We start from the raw sequence: 16075 nt of genomic DNA, 5'->3' as shown, positions 1-16075 counted from the left end.
TTCCTTTCTCTTCTAGTGTGTTCCTCTTTGATTCTTTCTCCCCTCTTCCTTTCCTCTCTCCCTCTCTCCCTTTCTTCACGCCCTCTTCTTTCTTCCCCTCCTTTCCTCTTTCTCTCTTCTCTTCCTGATCTGATCACCCAGACATCAACTCTCGGTCAGCTCAAGGGGCAGCCAGTATGTTCTCCCTGGGGACAGAACCAAACTGCTCCCACAGAGGTCCCAGCCAGCCATCGCCTCCCTCAGGCTCTGTCCACACCAGTGTCCTGGCAGGTCACTGTAAACCTGCACACTCTGCCTTTCTAGGTGGAGGGTAAAATCTCAACTAGCCAAAGGCCTCTGTGTACACACACACACACACACACACACACACACACACACCACGCTGTGCTGAGAACATCTGTCTCCACAAACAAACCGTTGCAGCCACTCTCTGGGACACTATTTGACAAATTCACATTGCACATTTCTGTCCGCGTGGGCAGTGGATGCTGGAGCGACTGGGATGCTTTGAGTCCGTCCCCTCCCCCCTGCGCTGTCCCCCAGGAAGTCGGTCCCAGGCCCCAGTCGTTCGGTCTGAAACCAAGACCGAGTTCCTGCCCTCTGAAAGGGCTCTGCGCTGGCAGCCGGCAGCCGTGGTGTCAAACTTTGCCCAGAGGGGCTTTTCTAAAAGGCTGGGGGCCCCAGAAGACCGGGAGAGCCACAGCGCCACCGTCAACGCCATCGTACAGATGAGAGAAGCCAGTCAGCCCTTCCCTTCACTCTGACAAGGATCCATTGGTGGCAAGCCACAAGATGACAGGAGCATAGTGGCTTCCCACACCAAGCGTCACCCGCTGCAGCCTCTGTCCTCGGCAGCCACCCCTGCCCACCCAGCGCCGAAGGGCATCCTCCCAATGCTGGAAAATAAACTTCACCAGGGCAAAGAGTTCCCCCGGCTAAGCCCCTGTCACCCAGGCCACTGAGGCTCTTAAGAAGAAAGGTGAATGGAACAGAAGCTATTTTTAGGAGAGAGAAAAAAAATTAAATCTCAAATCGCAGCCTACCTTGGATGTTTTCGGTGCCCAGCCTCCCGGGCTCCCAGAGAGAGACAGAGACTGAGCCTCTGCAGTCACTGTGTCAAATTACAAACTAGGGCCAGAGGGAGGGAGGAGAGAGGAGAGGGAGGAGAGCGAGAGGAGAGAGAGAGAGAGATCCAGAGAGGGATCCAATCAACACTGAAGGGCACGGGTGTGTGGGCACCGCTTGGAATTAGCTAAGAAATTATTCATTTAATGTTTGCAGGGAGAGGAGAGAGAGAGAAGGAGAGAGAGAGAGAGAGAGAGAGAGAGAGAGAGAGAGAGAGAGAGAGAGAACCCAAAAAGCCACCAGCCAGAGAACAGTAGCCAGAGCTTGGAAAAGGCAGTGTTTTAACACACACACGTGTGCACACACAAACGCGCATGCACACATGCATCCCAAGATGGCTCTGTCCCTTCCCTGCCGGCAGCGTCTCTCACGAAGCCCTGGTCAAAAGCAGGGCAGAAATGGAGGCGGAGCTGGGGACCTTGATGCAGGGCTCAGGGCTGAAGAGCTCCCCTGGCGGCCCCGGGCTGGGTCTGCCCCTGCAGGTGGTCCAGGGCCTTGCAGCCAGGTGGAGGCAGACTGGATTGCCTTCCCTGGCAGGCTAAGGATGGGAGAGTGAGGCGGCTCTGCAGAGCTCCGAGCTGCCTGGGTCCTTCAGCCCTATCCAGTCCTCCTCCCTATCCAGCTGCCCATCACCCCCATGTGCCCTTCCTATCCTCAACTTGGCAATTGCCAGATGTACCAGCTACCTAGCAACAGAGGCGCAAGAGAGAATAATAACAGGAAATGGACACAGTTGGACACACACACACACACACACACACACACTCCCCTAGGGTCAGAATCTCACTGTTAACTCTATAAAGATGCTAAATAGCTCTGCTCCTCTGAAGGGATACCTTAGCCCAGCAGCATCCTGACTGGGGCTGTGTGGGGGCCACGTGGCCCATGTAAGGAAAGATTGAGGAAAACTACAAACAAAGCTGGCAGGCATCACCTACCAAATGAAGGACTTCTGGGAGCTGTCTGTGGCCTCTCTGATGAAGGTACCCACTTCCTGGGGGTTCACTTGTGGAGCCTGAATGAACCGCAGCAACTAAAACTAAGGGGCCAAGGGACTGATGTCATTTCCCAGCCCACCCCCTGCTCCCTACCACAAAAATGTGTTCAGCAAAATTTTCAGAGCCCACTTGGGGTGGCAGCTCACAATTAACTATAACACTGACTCCAGGGGAGTCAATGGGTACCCGCATGTGCACACACAACACACACACACACACACACACACACTAAAAAAATAAATAAATAAAATTAAATAAATAAATCCTTTTAAAAAGTTTTCCTAATTGGGACTCGTTTTGCATCCTAAATATGACTCTGAACTTGCCCTTGGGAAGGGAGTTCTCACTCAGGCATCTCCCTGTGCCCTAAACATAGGCTCACACCGAAGTCTGGAGGCAGGGAGTGAAATGCCTCCCATACCCTACACTCCTGAACCATTAGGTTCTGGCAACTGCCAACACCCTGAGACCACGGAAGGAACCAGAACCTGCTCAAAGACCCGTATGCTCTTCCTCATAGCAGTAATGTCATAGTAGCCCCAGGGGAAAACAGCTCAATGTCCAGGGACTAATGACTGACCCACAGAATGGAGTATGCCCATATGACAGAATCGTATTCAGCCATAAAAAAGCATGAAGGACTGATTTCCACTATGCAGTGTAAATACTGAACAATACCTCACTGGGTGTTCTCTATGACATGCCCAGGATAGATGATTTCGTAGAAATAAGCAGCAGGTTGGTGATGATAAGGATCGGAAACCACCTTTTAATGGGCACAGGGTTTATTCTGGGGCACAGCATGAAACCAGAGGGGCAGCAGCTGCACACCGTGGATACTACACACTCTACATCAGCCAAAGTGTGTCATTTAATCTGGGGTCACACTGGCACGGCGCTGATGCCAGCTTTGCACGTGACCTTGAACAGGTCAGTCGGCCCCTCACCTGCAGAACCACCATCTGTCTGTCTGAAGTATCACGCCAACTTCGTGGGGCTTTTGTGTGAGACAGAATACCTGACAGAAAATAAACCCACGACTGCTCTAAAAGACTCCTTCTGAGCCAGAATGGAGTGCATACCTGGAATCCCCCCAGCACTCTGGAAAGCTGAGGCAGGAGGATTGCTATAAGTTATAGGCCAGCCGGGGCTACAGAGGCCCTGCCTCTAAAAGTCAGTCACTGATACAACGGTTATATTGGCTTGGGCTGGAGCTGAGTAGGAAGGAATCCGGTGCTCCATCCCCCCACCATAGAAAACAAAAATTTGGGACTGGAGAGGTGACTTGATGATTAAAAACACTGGCTGCTTTTCCAGAGGACCCAAGTTCAATTCCCAGCACTCCCATGGGCTTACAACCATCTGTAACTCCAGTTCCAGGGGATCCAGTGCCCTCTTCTGGGGGCAATGCATACACATGGTACACAGATACACGAAGGCACAACACTCATAAATCAAATCAAATTACTAAATAATAAACCCTTTTAAAGTACCGAAAGTATTAAAATTGGATGGCTTTCAAGCCCTATTTTCTTAGCATTTTTCAAAGAATTCCTACACATTTAATAGGCCCCAAGTTCAAGGCTCACTGGCTCTGTCCCTCCTTGCTGGTGTCTCAGAGTAGTCAAAAAGCAAGACAGAGATGGAGGTGGGGCTACAGCCCTTGTTGTCATCCTGAGAGACCCAGCAGGATGGTGAGAATTCTTAGACAGGGCAGTGCACAGCTCGGAGAACACTGTTCCTTGGTGTCATTTTCTAATTCCACAAAAAAAAAAAAGAAAGAAAGAAAGAAAAAGGGTCTGTTTGTGCACAAGATACTGGAAATGGTGTTAGACTCTCACTTTCATGGGCACATCTCTTTAGACAGGGTGACAGGTGAAGCTACTCTGTTCCAGGATGGATGAAGACAGGGCCAGCCCAGAAGCAGGGACTGCCAAGTCTGAAAGATAAAACTAAAGCAACCCATTCACTCCTGAGCAGATGACCGACCACGGGGCTCCCCAGGTCACCAGGTTGCCACAGGCTATGACCAGTAACATATCACTAAGAGTTTATCTCATACTGGATAAAGCCCATGCAGAGGATGTCACAAAAGGGTCAGAAACTCAGTTGTGTGATGAACGCCCCTTCTGTGCCCCAGCCCTTGCCTGGCAAAGGCACACAGCCACCCCCCCCCATGGGATTCTGTTGCCAGCAGAAGCACCAGGCATTCTGGTGACAGTGGCGTTCTGAGGGCTCAGCCTTAAACAGGATCTACGTACATTGTTTGAAATGTGTCTAATAATAGGTCTCTCTGCTAATGCTGAGCGTCAGTGCCCCAGCAGGCTGTCACAGAGCACAGCCAGCTTCGTATCCAGCCGGCTCCAAAGTGGGCAGAAGTGAGGCTAAGTCCTTGACGGAGGATTTTGAAGTTGGGTATTGACATAAGCCCAGCACTGTGCTAGGTATTTCTTCATAGAAAAACAATTCCCTGTGGCTCAAGAAGGAAAGTCTAGAAAGCAGAAAGGGCTAAAAGATGTGCTGAGACAGTGATCTCCCAGAAACCCCGGGAGCAGCATGCAAACCAATGGGCGCTATTAAGAATTGGACAGGAAGGATGGATGGAGCAAGGAAAGAGATGGGGATGGAATGGGATGGGATGGAATGGGGATGGAATGGGCATGGGTTGGGATGACATGGGATGAGATGAATGGATGGTGGTGTGGAATTGATGTGGTGAGATGGGATGCATGGGGTAGAATGATATGGGTGAGGTGGAATAGGATGGATGGAATGGGGATGGTGTGAGATGGATGAGAGGATGGGGTGGTGTAGTAATAATAGGAGCGGCGGGGCTGCGTCCCCAGCACCCCGGCCACCTGGCTAGCTTATGCCCGAAATAACAACACACAAACTGTATTCATTTAGAGACTGCTTGGCCCATTTCTATCTAGCCTCTTCTAGGCTAATTCTCACATATTAATTTAGCCCATTTCTAATCATCTGTGTAAGCACCCCAAGGTGCGCTTACCAGGAAGATTCTAGCCTATGTCCATCCTGGGTCTGAGCTTCATGCGGCTACCTCAGAGCGCAGAGCTATCGTGTCTACCCGGGAGAGCTGAGCATGGTGTCTCTGCTCCAGAGAGCAGAGCTGTCGAGTCTGAGCTCACTTCCTCTTCCTCCCAGCATCCTGTTCTGTTTACTCCTCCCACCTATGTTTTAACCTATCAGGGCAATCAGTTTCTTTATTTAATTAACCAATGACCTTCCTCCATCCGGGTGGAGGGTGGGATTAGATGGTATGGGATAGGATGGACAGTGGAGATGGGTGAGATGATGAGACAGGGAATGGGATGGATGGGGAAGAAGGAGGTGGATGGGATGGGATGGATGAGATGGGAAGAATGAATAGAAGATCCTACATATATCCTGCTAGAGGAGAATAATAATTATTTTTGGTAACAAAAATCATGCATATAATAAATATCTGCAAATTAATGCAAGAGAAATATGCAAAGCTCAGCAAATTGCTATGTGGGAAGAATAACCCACAAGGAAAGTGAGGGAAAGGATGATCCCACTCAGAGTAGCACTCCCCACCCCACCCCCCAAAAAAAACTTGGGTATGCATGACTCACACCAGAAAGATTGAGGAACAAAAGGGGGGTGTTGAATTTAAAAGGGTGGCAGGATTGGGAGTGTGACGACTAATCTCATTGTTAACATACCTGAGAAGAAAACAGCTTAGCCAAGGAACTGCCTCCCTTAAATTGACCTGTGGCAAGTCTGAGGGTTGTTTTCTTCATTGGTGATCAGTGTAGGCGGGTCCAGCCCACTGTAGGTAGTACTGCCCTTGGGAAGGTCATACTGCCTTGCAGAGGAAAGCAGGCTAAGAGCCAGTAAAAGCAAGCCAGGAAGCAGCATTCCCCCCTGGCCTCTGCTTCAGTCCCTGCCCCCAGGTTTCTGCATGAATTCCTGTAATGGCTTCCCTCCATGGTGAGCTATAACTTGTAAGCCAAATAAGCCCTTCCCTCCAAGTGGCTTTTGGTCAGTGTGTTATCACAGCGACAGAGAGGTGAAATAGGAATTGACACAGGACAGGGAAAATACTTAGATTTCATAAAATTCTCCCTAAATCAACTGTCTCATTGGTTGTGTCTTACTTTTTCTACTGCTGTGATAAAACACCATGACAAAGAAAAAGCTAGAGAAGAAGGAGTAATGAAGTTTATTAGGGTTCCAGAGGGATAAGGGTACATCGTGGCAGGGAAGGAAGGCAGCAACCAATAAGCACGGGAAGTTGAGTGTTTACATCTTCAAATGCAAATACGAGGCAGAGAGAGAGAGAGAACAGGATGTGGGGTGGAGCTGTAAACCCTCAAAGCTCTCCCTCAAGTGACATTCTTCCTCTGCTTCCAAAAGGTTTTCAATTATTCCCAAACAGAGCTACCTACTGGGGAACAAGTATTCAACTACCTGAGCCTGTGGGGGACATTCTTATTCAAACCACCACAAAATCAGTACAAAAATGCAACGTTGGGAGGTTTTAGACCTCTGAATTCTGAACCTGAACTTCCTATAAAAATTAGGCCTCAAAGATCAACCTGAAATGCCTCTTCTTCAGACAACAAGAGTCAAGAGAAGGCAGCAGCTTGAGAAGACACTGAAATACCGCGTGAAGAAATGAGGAGTCTATAAGGGAGACAGCTGAGCAGGTAAAAGCACTTGTGTGCAAGTATGAGAGTCTGAATTCAAATCCAAAGAATTCATATAAAGATCCAGGCATGATCTTCTGTAACCCCAGTGCTCCAGTAGGTAGTGCTGTTTGGGAATATTTTGAAACCTTCAACAAACACCCAGATTGGGGGAGATGGGACTGAAGAGATGGCTCAGTGGTTAAGAGCACTGGCTGCTTTTTCAGAGGACCTGAGTTCAACTCCCATCAACCACATGTTGGTTCACAGCATCTATAGTGGGATCTGATGCCCTCTTCTGCCGTGCAGGCATCCATGCAAATAGAGCACTCATATACATACATACATAAATCTTTAAAAAGCACCCAGATGGGAACCCACATAGGACTGAACTAGGCCCCCTGAATATAGGTGACAGTGATGTGGCTTGGGAAGCATATGGAGCCACTGGCACTGAGACCAGGATCTAACTCTATGTAGAGATACCTGCTCAGCCTGGGCATAGGGTGGCGTTGGCAAGGAGGACCCTGGTCCTGCCTCAGTCAGGGGATGGACAGTCATAGTTGACTTCCCAGAGGAGGCCTTAACCTCTCTGAGGAGCAGATGGAAAGTGGGGTGGGGAGGAGGGGTGGAGTGGGAGAAGAGGAAGGAGGGGAAACTGGGACTGGTATGTAATAATTAATTAATTAATTAATTAAAAAGACAAAAAAATACCCAGATGGGTTATTATTTCCCATTATGTGCAAGCACTTTATTTACATAGACTTCATTTGGTGTATAAGATTTTTGTCTTACTGGGGCTATCTGGCTACCAGTCTAGCTCCAGCTTCAATGAAAGACTCATCAAATTAATTAAAAATCAATGAAGACAAAGAGACACTTCTAGTAGGAGAGATGGGCTGGGGTGGAGCTCCAGGGATACAACATTTGCCTAACACGTATGAGATCCCAGGCTCCATCTTAGTACTGAAAAAAAAAAAAAAAGATGTTTAACTCAACAAATGTTCAGGAAACTGGGTAATTAAGAAATACAACCTAGGGGGCTGGAGAGATGGCTCAGAGGTTAAGAGCATTGCCTGCTCTTCCAGAGGTCCTGAGTTCAATTCCCAGCAACCACATGGTGGCTCACAACCATCTGTAATGGGGTCTGGTGCCCTCTTCTGGCCTGCAGGCATACACACAGGCAGAATATTGTATACATAATAAATAAATATTTAAAAAAAAAAAAAAAAAAAGAAATACAACCTAGCCAGGTCATGGTGACATACACTTTTAACCCCAGCACAGGAGGCAGAGACAGGTGGATCTCTGTAAGTTCAAGGCCAGCCTGGTCTACAAGAGCTAGTTCCAGGACAGGCTTGAAAGCTACAGAGAAACCCTGTCTCGAAAAACAAACAAACAAAAAGATTTATTTTATTTATTTATTATGTATACAGTGTTCTGCCTGCGTGTATACCTGCAAGCCAGAAGAGGGCACCAGATCTCATTACATTGCAGAATGCTGTGAGCCACCATGTAGTTGCTGGGAATTGAACTCAGGACTTTTGGAAGAACAGTCAGCGCTCTTAACTACTGAGCCATCTCTCCAGCCCAAGGAGGACCAAAATCTTACACGTAAATTCTGGCCCAGGTAAGTCAAGTGCTTATACAGAAAATGAAATAACAACTCAACTGGGCATTTATTGAATTATATCATTATGTTATTGTATTCGCTTTTAGCCTGTTTGTATCTAGAAAAATCTACCAGTGGGTTTTGGGAAAAGGTTCAATGCTTATTGAACTTCATAGATTGCTCAAAAATTATTCTAATTAGAGAGTCCATAGGCATCTTGATTTAGATGCTGGAGATGGGAAATTCACAAAATATCATGAGCCCCAGGGCAGAAGAGATGCCTCAACAGTTAAGAGCACTCCCTGCTCTTAGAGAAAACCTAGGTTCAGTTCACAGCATCTGCATGGCAGGTCACAACCATCCATAACTCCAGCTCCAGGGGATCTGATGTCCTTTTCTGGTCTCCAAGAGCACCAGGCATGCATATGGTACACAAAATATACATGCATGCAAAACACTCATGCACAAAAAAATAAATCCTTTAAATATGTATATATATATATATATGTACTCATTTTGAAGAAATTCATGCCACTGAGCTTTCTATCCCAAAACACCAAGGTCTTGGTGGAAGTAGATGGCAGAATTCAATGTTTTAGGGTGATATTATATGCTTGAGTTCATTGGTCTGCTGTCATCAATTCTTGATTTTCTAAAAGATATCAGAAATATGGGACTACAGCAATGACTCAGTGGTTAAGAGTGTGTATTGTTCTTGCAGAAGACCCGTGTTCAGATCCCACCCACAATGGGTGGCTCACAACTGCCTCTAACTCCAGCTCTCGAGAATCCAATGCCCTCTTCTGGCATCTTCAGGCACTGCACTCACAACCCTCACACACACACACACACACACACACACACACACAATTAAAAACAGTTGAGAGCTAGTGAGATGGCTCAGCAGTTAAGAACACTTGCTGCTCTTACAACGGTCCCAAGTTCAGTTCCCAGCACTGAGGTCTGATGATTCACACTGCCTGTAATTCCAGCTCCAAGGTATCCAATACCTAATTTGAACCTACACACACACACACACTTTCCCTTCCCACGTAATTATACTGAAACAAAACTAAAACTACGATGGAAACCATCTACAGCCCTTGGGAACTGAGTGCACTCAGAACAAGGTCCGTGTGTCGGCTCGCCCCAGGAGAAAAAAGTCACAGCACGTGAGATTTAAAGCATGGAAACATGATGGTTCCATGGCTGGAGCTGGCCTCGCCTGGCTGATGGTAGCTTGGGGGTCCTTACCCACATGTGTGTCCTTGTCACCACCTGCATCAAAGATATAGTCACACTGCGGGGATCTGTTTCAACGTAAGCATTTCTTCGACGATCCAGCAGCCACAGGCCCTGTGTTCTCCAGCACTATTGGCTCAAGCTTCCGTTTGCACGTTTGAAGGGCACCCCTCAGCCCGCCCTGTAAGGCGCTCCCACAAGTGGCCCTGTTAGGAAGCCCCTGTCATACCCGAGATCCAGAGGAAGGCAGGTATACCAGGGCGAGAGGGCAGAAGATGAGCTGGGAGCTGTCCATGGGTGATGGACTCTCTTCAGCCATCCTGTAGGTGGGTCCCAATATAGCTTAAAGAGATAAAGGTGACCAACAGAAGGTTAGCCAAGCCAAGAACATAGAGCCTTAGCGGCATAAAACAGTGGTTCTCAACCTGCGGGGTTGCATATCAGATAACTACACTATAGTTCATAACTAGCAAAATTACAATTACGAAGTAGTAACAAAATAATTTTATGGTTAGGGGGGTCACTACAACATGAGGAACTGTATTAAAGGGCTGCAGCATTAGGAAGGTGGAGAACTATCAGCATAAACCCAATGAACACCAGGTAAAGCAGAAGCAGAAGGCATCATTAGAGAAAGTGGGTAACCAACTGTACCCCTCAAAGACTCTGGCCAGGGCTGGAGAGATGGCTCAGCGGTTAAGAGCATTGCCTGCTCTTCCAAAGGTCCTGAGTTCAATTCCCAGCAACCACATGGTGGCTCACAACCATCTGTAATGAGGTCTGGTGCCCTCTCCCTCTTCTGGCCTGTAGGCATACACGTAGAAAGAATATTGTATACATAATAAATAAATAAATAAATATTAAAAAAAAAGACTCTGGCCAGTGTGGACCCTAACTACTTTCAGGCAAACCTTTAGAGAAGGTGACAAGAACTCTCATCTCACACAGCCTCCTCTGGGTCCCTGAGGGGGCACTGGGGTGTGGCAGGCAGCAGGGGACAGCAGAATGTGAGTAACGTTAGACAAAGGTAGTCTGGGCTGAGATGAGGGTCGGTGTCCATCCTGGAGTCACAAAAGGGAGCAATGCTAAGAGCATCCACTTGCAGATGGCCGTTTTGCCATGGGCTCCCTTATATACGTCTCATGTGAGCTGACGGGGCAGGGGACTGAGGGGCTGGAACCCCTAAATGTTATATGTGAGGTCCTGAGCCTGGCCTGGCGTGCTCAAAGCCTGTGTCACAATATTCATCACAATATTTAAAAGGTAACTAAATAACTGGGCACAGGAACTGCAATCCCAACCCTTGGGAGGCTAAAGCAGAATTGACAATCATGCCGGGCAGTGGTGGTACGAGGCCAGCCTGGTCTACAAGAGCTAGTTCCAGGCCAGGCTCTAAAACTACAGCAAAACCCTGTCTCGAAAAACCTAAATAAATAAATATTAAAAAAAAAAAAGAAGGGACAATCACTAGTTCAAGTGCAGCCGAGTCTAAAGACTAAGAGCCAGTTTTCAAACTCCAAAGGGAAACAAGACAGAGACAGAGTCAACTGCTTTGATTCTTCTGTTTTTGTCTTCTTACTGTGTGTGTACAGTGTTTGCCTACATGCATGTAGGTTTCAGCCTTCTTTGGAAAGGAAGAAATGTCACACATGGGCAATCATCTAGGGGTTGACCTCTGCTCCCCCCCTCCCCTGCCTGCATGCTGTCCCTTCCCATTCCCAGGTTCCCTATCACCTCCCAAGAGAGGTACCCGGCCACGACATGTGGAAGTCAGGGCCATTCTTGACCGACGCCACCTGAAGCTGTCGCAGGGACTGATGGTTGTCTCAGGAAGTCCTGCAGCAAAGTCCTCTACAACGGTCCCTCTGAGTCAATAAAACAATAGATTGTCCCAGTCAACGCTGTGCCCACCCTTCCAGATGGAGCCAGCATGCCCTCCCCTTGTTGACATCAGGGACTTACCCTCAGACGCGTGGGACTAGACATCTGGGATGCCTGGGACATGCCATGCCTGGGCTCCAGATTCCATGTCTGCTCCAGTTTGTCCCTCTGACCCAAGTCATAGTGCCCACCCTACAGATCCAGAGAACTAAAGGGCTGAGTTGGAGCCATGCCAACCACAAGCTGTGGTCCCACAGACACATTAGGCTTGTTTGGGGGTGGGCTAATCTGAGCACTAAAGTTCAGGGTTTTCCTCCCTGCACCACTCTGCCACCTCCCTTTCTCCCTGTGGACACACAGATGCAAATGGGATGGTTAAGAGACAGCTGGACAGCTAACAGATTCATAGAGACAGAAACACAGACAGCTAGATGACAGATAATTGACAGGTAGATAGATGATAAACTCATGTGTAGATGATGAGAGACAGGCGATAGATGACTGATAGAAACATGATAAATGGCTGATAGAACGTTAGATAGATAACATACAGTTGGTGGGTGATAGACAAAGATGACAGATCAAAGATACATAATAGACGACAGATAATAAATGATAAATAGATAGGTACATAGATGGTATTTAGATACATAGATGATGGATAGATTAGATCGATAGATGATTGATAGATGATACAGAGAAGTGGAAGATAGATAGATAGATAGATAGATAGATAGATAGATAGATAGATAGATCGATCGATCGATCGATCGATCTGGACAGATGATTGGTAAGTTGATAAATATATAAATAGGAAGGTGACAGGCGGACATTTTTGTTTTTCAAGACAAGGTTTCTCTGTGTAGCCCTGGCCATCCTGAAACCCACTTTGTAGTCTAGGCTGGCCCTGAATACAGAGATCCACCTGCATCTTCCTCCCAAATGCTGGGATTAAAGGTTTAGGGTTAGAATTAGGGTTAGGTGAGGGACTAAAGCCACCACTGCCTGGCTATGGGAGGTGAACATTTTTATATAAAGCGGGGGAAGTATAAAGAATTGGGATGAGATGTGAGCAGTGTGTCTGGTATAGGACGTAAGAACACATTAATTAATTCCATTATAATTAAATTATAATTTTGACAATTACATCAAAACTGAAAGACCTTTCAATTCTGTGGGAAATCCTTAAGCCACCGTAAAGACTTCTGTCTGTCATCACTGGGAGGGCACACACTCTTCTGACTCAGGTCACTCAAGCCAAGACCCCCGGCTGGACACCAGGCCTCCCTCCTCCCAATAGCCCCATTTTCAGATGGCCTGGTGTCCAGGGTGCCCACTGGGGTCGGGGCAGGACTTCTCTGTGAGGCCCCAGCCTCTTCTCCACTCCCATGGAGGTATCATCCTCTTCACTGAGGAGGAAACATTGCTCCCAAACACTAAAGGAAGCTGATAGGCTACTACCCAGTGCCTGCCACCTCTTTCTCCTGCAAGCAGAACACAGGTTAACCCAGGATAGCAATGCGCTCAGGTTCCAGTGGGAGACAAGACAGTCATCACTATTGGTCTGTGAGGAGAGGAACTGGAAGCTGGGTTTCGCTTTTCCTTCTGAAGAGGAGCAGGTAGAGCAAGCCCTATCCTTCCTTCTCCCTTCTAGCTCCCACCGTAAATACAGATGTGAGAGCCAGAGCTGTGGCAGCCATGGTGCAAGTGTGACTAAGAGGCATGGCAGCCCCAATGTAGACCAGCCACCAGCCCATAGGCAGCAGCGGCCTGCATTCAAACCTCTTCTAACGGGAGAAAAGGAAAACTCGGTTTGAGTAGCTGTTGACTGTGAGTTGTCCTGCTTCTGTGAGGCTCATCTTAAACACACACGGCAGGTTTTTTTTTCTCCTTTTCTATCTTAGACTGCAGAGAACAGCTGGGGTTAAACTGATGGCTTAGGGCTTCTTCCTACCATCCTTCCTGCTCTAATGTTGGGGTGAACCAGGCAGGAATGAAGGTGCAGACTTGCTGTGCCTTCCTTTTGACTCAGACAGTGAAACACTTGACCCCAGGAATGGGGATTTGCCCAGAAGTCTCATGGTGGATCCATGGTGGTGACAGGGGAGTACAGACCCCAGATGGCAGCACTAAGATTAACATACGGGGGAGCTGGAGAGATGGCTCAAGTGTTCGGAGCACTGGCTGCTCTTGCGGAGGACCAGGTTTCCTTCCCAACACCCACACGGTGACTCACAACCGTCTGTAACTCCAGTTCCGACACTCTCTTCAGACCTTCTTGGGCACTGCATGCAGAATGTTCCTACCTACACTTGAGCACATGCACATACATAGAAAATAAAATGAATAAACCTAGCAGGCAGTGGTGGTACACTGCCTTTAATCCCAGCACTTGGGAGGCAGAAGCAGATGAATCTCTGAGTTCAAGGCCAGCCTGGTCTACAGAGCCAGTTCCAGAACAGCCAGGGCTACACAGAGAAATCTTGTCTCAAAAAAACAAAATAAGTAAATAAATCTAAAAAATAATGTTTTAGAGATTGACAAATAAACCAGTTGGCAGAGAAATGGTGGAAACCCTTCACTACCTCCATTTACTCTAAGCAGAAAAAAAAAAAAAAAAACCTTTGAAACACAATATGGCAGGATCAATATTCTGTAAATGTCTTATAAAGCATTACATGACCCGAGGACCGGCACTTTGGGGTCATTTCCTTCCATCCCTAGCCCATACTATTCTCCAGAATGGTTTCTCTTTGTTAATAAAATGTCTGTGGTGTAGTATCAATGTAATTGGCCCTCGCGATCTCACAGGGAGTGGCACTATTAGGAGGTGTGGCTTCATTGAAGTGGATATGGCCATGAAGTGACATGGAGGAAGTGTGTCACTGTGGGGGCCAGCTTTGAGGTTCTCTATGCTCAGGATACCACCCAGTCTATCAGTTGACTTCCTATTGCCTGCAATATCTAGGGACTCTTAGCTACTCCAGTACCACATCTGCCTGCATGCCGCCATCCTTCCCCAACATTGATAATGGACTGAACCTCTGACACTATATGCAAGCCACCCCAATTAAATGTTTTCATTATAAGAGTTGTCATGGTCATGGTGTATAGTTGGTGGTTTTTTACTCTTTACTCTTTGGGGGGGCCCACTACACAACTCCTAAATAAATACAGAGACTTACTCTTACTTAAGAATGTATGGCCCTAGTTTATCTTGTTTCTGGCCAGTTTTTCTTTTCTTCTCTTCTGTTTTTGGTTCTTTGAGACAGGATCTCTGTAGTTTTGGAGCCTCTCCTAGAACTAGCTCTTGTAGACCAGGCTGGCCTCGAACTCACAGAGATCCGCCTGCCTCTGCCTCCCAAGTGCTGGGATTAAAGGCGTGCACCACCACCACCTGGTTTCTAGCCAGCTTTTTTAAACTAATTATCCCATCTACCGTTTGCCTCTGGGATTTCACTTATCTCTATTCTATGTGCTTCTCCTTCCTCTTTACTCTACGGCTGGCTGTATGGCTGAGTGGGTGGCCCCCAGAGTCCTCCTTTCCTTTTCCTTCTCTCGCTCCTCCTCTTCTTCTATTTATACTTTCTGCCTAGCAGCCCCGCCTATCCCTCTCCTGCCCAGCTATTGGCCATTCAGCGCTTTTTTTTAGACCAATCAGGTGTTTGAGGCAAGCAAAGTAACACAGCGTTACAGAGTTAAACAAATGCAACATAAAAGAATACAACACATCTTTGCATCATTAAACAGACATTCCACAGCATAAACTAACGGAGCATATCTTCAACTAATATTCCACAACAATGGTGTCTCTTCACAGCAATAAAAACCCTAACTAAGATAGTATCTTTATTTCTATTTCTAAGCCTGAGTCTCTGGTTCAACTCTTTACTTTGGGACACACAAGCCTGGATTTTTTCAACAGATATCCCAGGACCAAGTTTACCTTGTTCTGGCTGCCAGGGCACAGGCTCCGACCCTAATCGCTCTAATAACAAAACAGACTGAACCTCAACTGTGATCCAGGCAGAACTGGTCCCAGGGAGTGCTCGCTGCTGTGCACAAGATCCTGAATTCCTTCCGCAAACTGAGCAACTGCCTCTTCTTTCTATGATGAATATACTTCAGATGTATAGTGTTCCCATTATGTTAGAGAAGACTGCATTGTACCCACTGCCTGTCCCTGGTGTGCTCAGCAGCTCCCACCAGCCCACTTGCTGACGGCTCTTTCCATCCTGTCATATCGGAGCTGGGGGAGCACTGGAGCTCAAAACATTGCCTGGGGGGGTCCTTTGTCCACACAGACCTGAAACTGGTTTTCTCCAGCCTCAGTGAGAGGAAGGAAAGGCTCAAAGTCAGCCTCCTGGGGCTTAGCATGTCACCCAGAGAAGGAGCTGCCATGTGTGACCTGGTGATGACTCTTTAGGGAGTCCATTGTCTTGGCTCTGGTTGCTCTTTCAGACTGAAGGTGCAACGACAACCCTCAGCAGTGAAGTGTCAGTATCTCACAGGGCAAGTCCCTTGTTCCTTAGTGGCCACCCCCC

The 16075-nt window shown here is 47.6% G+C and overlaps 2 protein-coding genes across 2 annotated transcripts in view; both read right to left on the bottom strand.

Annotated features, from left to right (window-relative positions):
* The window catches only part of Rimbp2 (RIMS binding protein 2), a 192733-nt gene extending 191548 nt beyond the window's left edge, over positions 1–1185 (bottom strand). The window contains exon 1 of the mRNA XM_050146317.1: positions 1044–1185. The gene's annotated coding sequence lies outside the window, so the exon portion shown is untranslated. The remainder of the gene's footprint in view (positions 1–1043) is intronic.
* Stx2 (syntaxin 2) overlaps positions 1–16075 on the bottom strand; it is a 113906-nt gene that overhangs the window by 56212 nt on the left and 41619 nt on the right. The window lies entirely within an intron of this gene.

The sequence above is a fragment of the Alexandromys fortis genome, unplaced genomic scaffold (assembly GCF_014885135.2).
Source record: "Alexandromys fortis isolate MF-2015 unplaced genomic scaffold, M_Fortis_MF-2015_v1.1 scaffold_56, whole genome shotgun sequence".
Lineage (NCBI taxonomy): Eukaryota > Metazoa > Chordata > Mammalia > Rodentia > Cricetidae > Alexandromys > Alexandromys fortis.
The sequence above is the reverse complement of the archived record's forward strand: the minus strand, read 5'-3'. Positions and strand labels throughout refer to the sequence as shown.